The following is an 8212-nucleotide window of genomic DNA, read 5'->3' as shown; positions in this document are numbered from 1 at the left end:
TGTTCGTGACAGCCAGGTAGAGGCAGAACAGACTCAGGAACAGAGTCATGGCTCAGCAGAGCTCACGAGTCCTTGTTGTTCAGGCCAAAGAAAGGGAAGTTGGTTTATGAATGACTTTAACCATATACAGGACTGTCTCAGAAAATTAGAATATTGTGATAAAGTTCTTTATTTTCTGTAATGCAATTAAAAAAACAAAAATGTCATGCATTCTGGATTCATTACAAATCAACTGAAATATTGCAAGCCTTTTATTCTTTTAATATTGCTGATTATGGCTTACAGCTTAAGAAAACTCTAAAATCCTATCTCATAAAATTTGAATATTTCCTCAGACCAAGTTAAAAAAAAGATTTATAACAGCAAAACAAAATCAAACATTTGAAAATGTCCATTAATGCACTCAGTACTTGGTTGGGAATCCTTTTGCATGGATTACTGCATCAATGCGGCGTGGCATGGAGGCAATCAGCCTGTGGCATTGCTGAGGGTTTATGGATGCCCAGGATGCTTCAATAGCGGCCTTTAGCTCATTTGCATTGTTGGGTCTGGTGTCTTTCAGCTTCTTCTTCATAATACCCCACAAATTCTCTATGGGGTTCAGGTCAGGGGAATTGGCAGGCCAATCGAGGACAGTAATGCCATGGTCAGTACACCAGTTACTGGTGGTTTTGGCACTGTGGGCAGGTGCCAGATCATGCTGGAAAATGAAATCCTCATCTCCATAGAGCTTTTCAGCAGACGGAAGCATGTAGTGCTCTAAAATCTCTTGGTACACAGCTGCATTTACTCTGGACTTGATGAAACACAGTGGACCAACACCAGCAGCTGACATGGCTCCCCAAACCATCACTGACTGTGGGAACTTCACACTGGATTTCAAGCAACTTGGATTTTGCGCCTCTCCAGCCTTTCTCCAGACTCTGGCGCCTTGACTTCCAAATGAAATACAACACTTGCTTTCGTCTGAAAAGAGGACTTTGGACCACTCTGCAACTGTCCAGTGCTTCTTTTCCATAGCCCAAGTCAGACGCTTCTTCCGTTGTCTTGAGTTCAGAAGTGGCTTGACCATGGGAATACGGCTATTGTAGCCCATTTGCGGACACGTCTGTGAACAGTGGCTTTTGATACCTGGACTCCAGCTTCAGTCCACTGTCTTTGAAGCTCCCCAAATTCTGGGCGACTCTTCTTCACAATGCTGTTAAGGCTGCGGTCATCTCTCTTGGTTGTGCAGCGTTTCCTGCCACATTTCCCTTCCAACAGACTTTTTGTGGATGTGCTTTGAAACTGCACTCTGTGAACAGCTTGCTCTTTGAGAAACTTCTTTTGTGTCTTACCCTCCTGATGGAGGGTGTCAATGATGGTCCTCTGGACAGCAGTCAGATCAGCAGTCTTCCCCATACTTGTGATTTAGTTTACTGAACCAAGCTGAGTGTTTTCAAGGCTCAGGAAACCCTTGCAGGTGTTTCGAGTTAATTAGACGATTCAAGTGATTTGTTTAATACCCTACTAGTATACTTTTTCATGATATTCTAATATTTAGAGATAGGATATTTGAGTTTTCTTAAGCTGTAAGCCATAATCAGCAATATTAAAAGAATAAAAGGCTTGCAATATTTCAGTTGATTTGTAATGAATCCAGAATGCATGACATTTTTGTTTTTTTAATTGCATTACAGAAAATAAAGAACTTTATCACAATATTCTAATTTTCTGAGACAGTCCTGTATATATATAATGACAACGCATATTTTTTATTACTATCATATCATTAATAATATTTCTACTTTATACATTTTGTTGTAAAACTACCAAAGTTCAGCTAAAAAAAATATTAGATCAATCAATTAGTTGCTTAACCCTTGTGTTGCCTTCGGGTCATTTTGACCCGATTCAATGTTTAATGTCGGTGTTCTTTCCGGAGTCAACAAACAAACATAAAGTACCTCACACTTAAACTTGGAAAACAATATTAATTCTAATAATTTTCTGGAGATTTTAATAGCTGGGGTCATATTGACCTCAAGGGTAAAATATGTTAGTAAATATAAAGGTAACAGGAGGGTTAAACATTGAATCGGGTCATATTGACCCGAAGGCGACAGGAGGGTGAAACATTGAATCGGGTCAAATTGACCCGAAGGCAACACAAGGGTTAAGAGAAGAAAAAATAATTTAAATAAATAATAATTTAATAATTAAATAAACATTTTATGGTTCCAGCTTCTTAAATTTGAAGATGTGCTGCTTTTCCATTTTTCCTAATTTGAATGATTTTTAAATATTGTTATACTTGTGTTCGCCAGTAGGGGGCAGTAGCGGGTTTTGCCATGACTGGTGCCGTAATTCTTGTCTTAAACAAACAAGTTAGACCAGCGTAACACAGACAGTGACGCAGCTGTTGATGCAAGTCTCTTGTTGTTTACAGGTGAGAAACATACATAAGCACCATATATATACAGGACTGTCTCAGAAAATTAGAATATTGTGATAAAGTTCTTTATTTTCTGTAATGCAATTAAAAAAACAAAAATGTCATGCATTCTGGATTCATTACAAATCAACTGAAATATTGCAAGCCTTTTATTCTTTTAATATTGCTGATTATGGCTTACAGCTTAAGAAAACTCAAATATCCTATCTCTAAATATTAGAATATCATGAAAAAGTTTACTAGTAGGGTATTAAACAAATCACTTGAATCGTCTAATTAACTCGAAACACCTGGAAACACATTTTCAAATGTTTGATTTTGTTTTGCTGTTATAAATCCTTTTTTTTACTTGGTCTGAGGAAATATTCAAATTTTATGAGATAGGATTTTAGAGTTTTCTTAAGCTGTAAGCCATAATCAGCAATATTAAAAGAATAAAAGGCTTGCAATATTTCAGTTGATTTGTAATGAATCCAGAATGCATGACATTTTTGTTTTTTTAATTGCATTACAGAAAATAAAGAACTTTATCACAATATTCTAATTTTCTGAGACAGTCCTGTATATTAATGTTATGTTCGCTCGCTTTTATATTTTGACAGTTATTAACTGTAGAAGTTAAAGTGAAGACAGTTAATTAAGGCTAGCGCTGTTTAGCTAGCGGGTGCTAATCGCGCGCTAGCGTTTTAGCACCATTGTACAATGGTCTGCTGCCTGAGAATTACATTGTTCCATGAAAGATTAGATAGTTACATGTTGTGTCCCGTGACAGATATAAACTAGTATGCACACATAAGTACATATACAGGACTGTCTCAGAAAATTAGAATATTGTGATAAAGTTCTTTATTTTCTGTAATGCAATTAAAAAAACAAAAATGTCATGCATTCTGGATTCATTACAAATCAACTGAAATATTGCAAGCCTTTTATTCTTTTAATATTGCTGATTATGCTTTACAGAAAACTCTAAAATCCTATCTCATAAAAATTGGATAATTTCTCAGACCAAGTAAAAAAAAGATTTATAACAGCAAACAAAATCAAACATTTGAAAATGTGTTTCCAGGTGTTTCGAGTTAATTAGACGATTCAAGTGATTTGTTTAATACCCTACTAGTATACTTTTTCATGATATTCTAATATTTAGAAATAGGATATTTGAGTTTTCTTAAGCTGTAAGCCATAATCAGCAATATTAAAGGAATAAAAGGCTTGCAATATTTCAGTTGATTTGTAATGAATCCAGAATGCATGACATTTTTGTTTTTTTAATTGCATTACAGAAAATAAAGAACTTTATCACAATATTCTAATTTTCTGAGACAGTCCTGTATACATACACAACATGTACATGCATATAAAGTTTAAACAGGTTTCAGGGCTCTCAAGCCCCGGGACGGAAATTTTCGGATATCAGTCACAGGGCTCTCAAGTATTCAAGATTCAAGATTCAAGATTCAAGATGTTTTATTTGTCACATACACACACAGGGTGTGCAGTGAAATGAAAGTGGCAATGCTCAGCAGGAATGTGCAAGGGCAACAAGTACACACTATTTACAAATAAAAAACAACACAATATTTACAGTAAGTGTGTGTGTGTGTGTGTGTGTGTGTGTGCCTAAGAGGGGCAGTTGTGTGGGTCTATGTGGGGGTCCTGGTGAGGTCGGAGTTCACAATCCTGATGGCCTGAGGAAAGAAACTCCGTCTCAGTCTCTCTGTTCTTGCAGCGTGACTACGGGCGCCTGCCTGACCGCAGCAGCTGAAACAGTCTGTTGTTGGGGTGGTGAGGATCCTTCATGATCCTGCCGGCTCTGGTTCTGCACCTCCTGGTGTACAAGTCCTGCAGGGTGGGAGTGTAGTTCCAATAGTGCGTTCAGCCGAGCACTACTCTCTGCAGAGCCTTCCTGTCCTGAGCGGAGCAGTTGCCAAACCAGGCTGTGATGCTTCCTGTCAGGACGCTCTCTACAGCTCCAGAGTAGAAGGACTGAAGGATCCTCTGGGAAACTTTAAATTTCCTCAGCTGCCTGAGGTGGTAGGCGCTGCCTTGCCTTTCTCACCAGAGTGTCTGTGTTTGTTGACCATGTCAGATCCTCGGTGATGTGGACTCCCAGGTATTTATACCGCTCACCCTCTCCACAGTAGTGCCGTTAATCCCCAGTGGTGAGTACGTCCTCTGTTGTTGTGCCCTCCTAAAGTCCACAATCAGCTCCTTAGTTTTGGTGACATTCATGATGAGGCTGTTGTCCTGGCACCAGAGTGACAGATCAGCAACTTCCTCCAGGTAGGCCTTCTCGTCGTTGTCGGAGATCAGGCCCACCACCACTGTGTCATCCGCAAACTTGATGATGGTGTTGGAGCTGAACCTGGCCACACAGTCATGTGTGTACAGGGAGTACAGTAGGGGGCTGAGGACGCAACCCTGGGGGGATCCTGTGTTCAGGGTGAGGGATTTGGAGGTGTGTCTGCCCACCCTGACCACCTGTGGCCTGGCGGTCAGGAAGTCCAGGATCCAAGCACACAGGGCGGTGTTCAGTCCCAGCTCAGTCAGCTTGCCGGCCAGTCTGGAAGAGACTATGGTGTTGAAAGGTGAACTATAATCAATGAACAGCAGTCTCACATAGCCCCCCCTCTGGCTGTCCAGATGAGAGTGTGGTGTGCAGTACCTGGGAGACAGCATCATCCGTGGATCTGTTTGGGCGATAAGCAAACTGCAGCGGGTCCATGGAGGAAGGGAGGAAGGCGCAGATGTAGTCCTTTATCAGCCTCTCAAAGCATTTCATGACCACCGAGGTGAGGGCCACGGTCGGTAGTCATTCATACACGCTGGAGAAGCTTTCTTGGGCACAGGGACAATAGTGGATCTCTTGAAGCAGGCGGGGACCACGGACTCAGCCAGCGAGAGGTTGAATATTGTGGTGAACACTGGAGCTAGCTGGTTAGCACAGGTCTTCAGTACTCGCCCAGATATGCCATCTGGACCTGCAGCTTTCCTGGTGTTCACCCTCAACAGAGCCCTCCTCACACTGTGCTCGGTCACAGAGAGTGTGTGTTCATCCCCAGCGGTAGAACTCACCTCGGCTACGCTAACGGTGTTGTTGTTAGCGGCGAGCTAGCGCTGTTGTTGCTAGCCTCAAACCGTGCATAAAATGAGTTCAGGTCGTCCGCTAGGGATGCGTCGGCACTCACCATTCGCGGGGTCTGCTCTGGTAGTTTGTAATAGTCCGTAGCCCCTGCCATAGGCGCCTGGTGTCGCGCTGCTCCATCTGTGATTCCACTCTGTCTCGGTACTTCCTCTTGGCCTTCTTCACCGCCCTCCTCAGTCCATAGACCGCTGCCTTGTACTCGTCCATGTTGCCGGATACAAGACCGGAGTTATAGGCAGCAGTGCGGGCGTTCACAGCTTCACGGATGGATCTATCAACCCACGGCTTTTGGTTAGGAAAGACCCTAACTTTTACCGTGGGGACGATGGTGTCCGTTAGCGTTGCTATGAGGCTCATTGCTACTTCCAAACTCGCTGGCGTCACTGGAACTGGATTGGATCATGTCCCAGTCGACAATACGCAGAGCGCCCTGTAGCGCAGCGCCTGATCGGTCAGACCACCGCATTCGTTCCTCGTCACTACCGCTTCCCGCGATCCTTTGTTTATACTCCGGAAGCAGCAAAATGGCGGCATGGTCTGATTTCCCTAACGGCGGGAGTCAGACAGCCTTGTAGCCTCTCCTGAATGGCGATAGCAGTGGTCCAACGTTCTTTCCTCTGGTAGCACACGTAATGTGCTGGTGAAAGTTCGCATGACTTTTTTAGGTTTGCCTTGTTAAAGTCCCCAGCCACCACCACAGCCGCGGGATACTTGTTCTGATGCCGACATAACACATCATGTAGGTCCGATAGTGCTACGCCGGTGTCCGCTTGTGGTGGAATGTAGCGGCTGTGGTGATGACCGAGCTGAACTCCGGGAAGGTAGAATGGGCGGCATGAGATCGTCAGATGTTCCAGGTTCGGCGAGCAGGAGCGAAGAAAGAGTCTTAATGTTCTTGGGGTCGCACCACATGTTGTTCGTCATGAAGCAGACCCTCCACCCTTAGATTTACCAGACTCTTCCGTTCTGTCTGCACGGAAAACAGAGAAGGACTCGGTTGGGCATATGACTCGATCCGGCATCAGCGAAGTTTCCGTCAGACAACAGATGTTACAATCCCGCATGTCCCGTTGGAATCTGATCCTTGCCCTAAAATCATCCATCTTATTTTCCAGAGACTGGACGTTAGCAAGAAGGATGCTGGGCAAAGGTGGACGGTGGGCTTGAACTCTCAGTCTGTTCAATTCGCTCCGTTTCCCTTGATGTTTTCGTCGTCTCCCGTAGTAGCGGCTCCACTGTTGTTGTTGTGTTCGCTCTACGATCTCTCCCCGGCCACGCTGGATCGATGGAAAAAGTGGACAAAAACCCTTGTTTTGCGCAAAAGTTTATGTCCAAAAGTGTGCTGCGGTCGTATGTTGTTAGTGCCGATGTGTTTGTGGCAAAGAAAATATTAAAAATAAACACAAAAACTAAAAGAGCGCACAATCTCCGCGGAGCTGCCGCGACGGCGACTGGACACTGCCGCGCCATCTCAAGCAAGAGCTCCGAGAAGAGTTGTTGAGCACCCCTACATTAAAGAGCCGAGAGTTTTTTTCAGCGTGAGAAATACGATGTGTGGCGGGAGTGCGTGAGTTAAGACCGAAATGCGTGAGTCTCACGCTCAATGCGTGAGACTTGAGAGCCCTGAGGTTTCCTGGTGGAAGTCACTTGTCAGTGCCTTCGATCTCCGTGACCTTGTCCGTCACCATGGAAACATTGTCCAGGCATGAGAATCCCTCACCTTTCGGCGAAATTCGCCGTTTTGAAACCAAAATAGGTGACTTACGTGAATCGTGTAGAACCGAAGAGTTTTTGTTTTGGGGTAGGGGGTGGGGGGTCAATTGGCCGGCCGGCGTTTATGAGATTGGAGTGGGACACGGAGAAAATGTGGAGTGGTGCTCTTCGCAATAAAACATCTTTGATGGGACGTGTCGCGTCTCGGCCAATCAGCGTCAAGATGTCTTCAGCGTTTGGTGGTTTAGGTTAGCTTGAATGTCAGCCGCTACATCTGCTGCTGTCACGCTGCACAGTGTAGCGATACTAACAAAGTACCCGTACGTTAAACACGATGTGATTTAGCATATTTTTAGTATCGATACTTCATTAAAAGAGCGATCAGAGCGCACGCGCTGCTCCGTGTCGAGCTGTCTGCGCTCACAGAGAGGGGCGTTAAGTGGCGGAATTTTCGGCTTTAAAAATAAAAATAAAAAAAGATGCCAGAAGTGAAATGTTTAAGTTCAGTCTGTAAAGTTCTGTAACTCTACAGCTGCTCATCCTGATGAACTCTGTATCATCTGGTCAGATACAGACTAAAGGCCTCATAGTGTATAATCAATGCTATGATGGAACCATGTAGTTTCATTAATATATTGTAGGCTAATACTAATATTACTGCCATTTAAGTGTTGAAAAAGTTGGTAAAAAGTGAACCATACAGATATTTTATTTATTACTATTATAGATAAATATACCAGTGTCTTATTTATGGTATACTGTTTTATGGTAATGTATCAGTAGCCTATCATGATATTTATGGCAGGTATGGTATAAGATCGTGACAACCAGGTAGAGGCAGAACAGACTCAAGGCTCAGCAGAGCTCAAGACTTGAAGACTTGTTCACGCCACAAAAAAAAAGGAAGTTGGTTCATG

Source organism: Pseudoliparis swirei, chromosome 20, assembly GCF_029220125.1.
Source record: "Pseudoliparis swirei isolate HS2019 ecotype Mariana Trench chromosome 20, NWPU_hadal_v1, whole genome shotgun sequence".
Taxonomy (NCBI): domain Eukaryota; kingdom Metazoa; phylum Chordata; class Actinopteri; order Perciformes; family Liparidae; genus Pseudoliparis; species Pseudoliparis swirei.
This window is presented reverse-complemented; position numbering follows the sequence as displayed.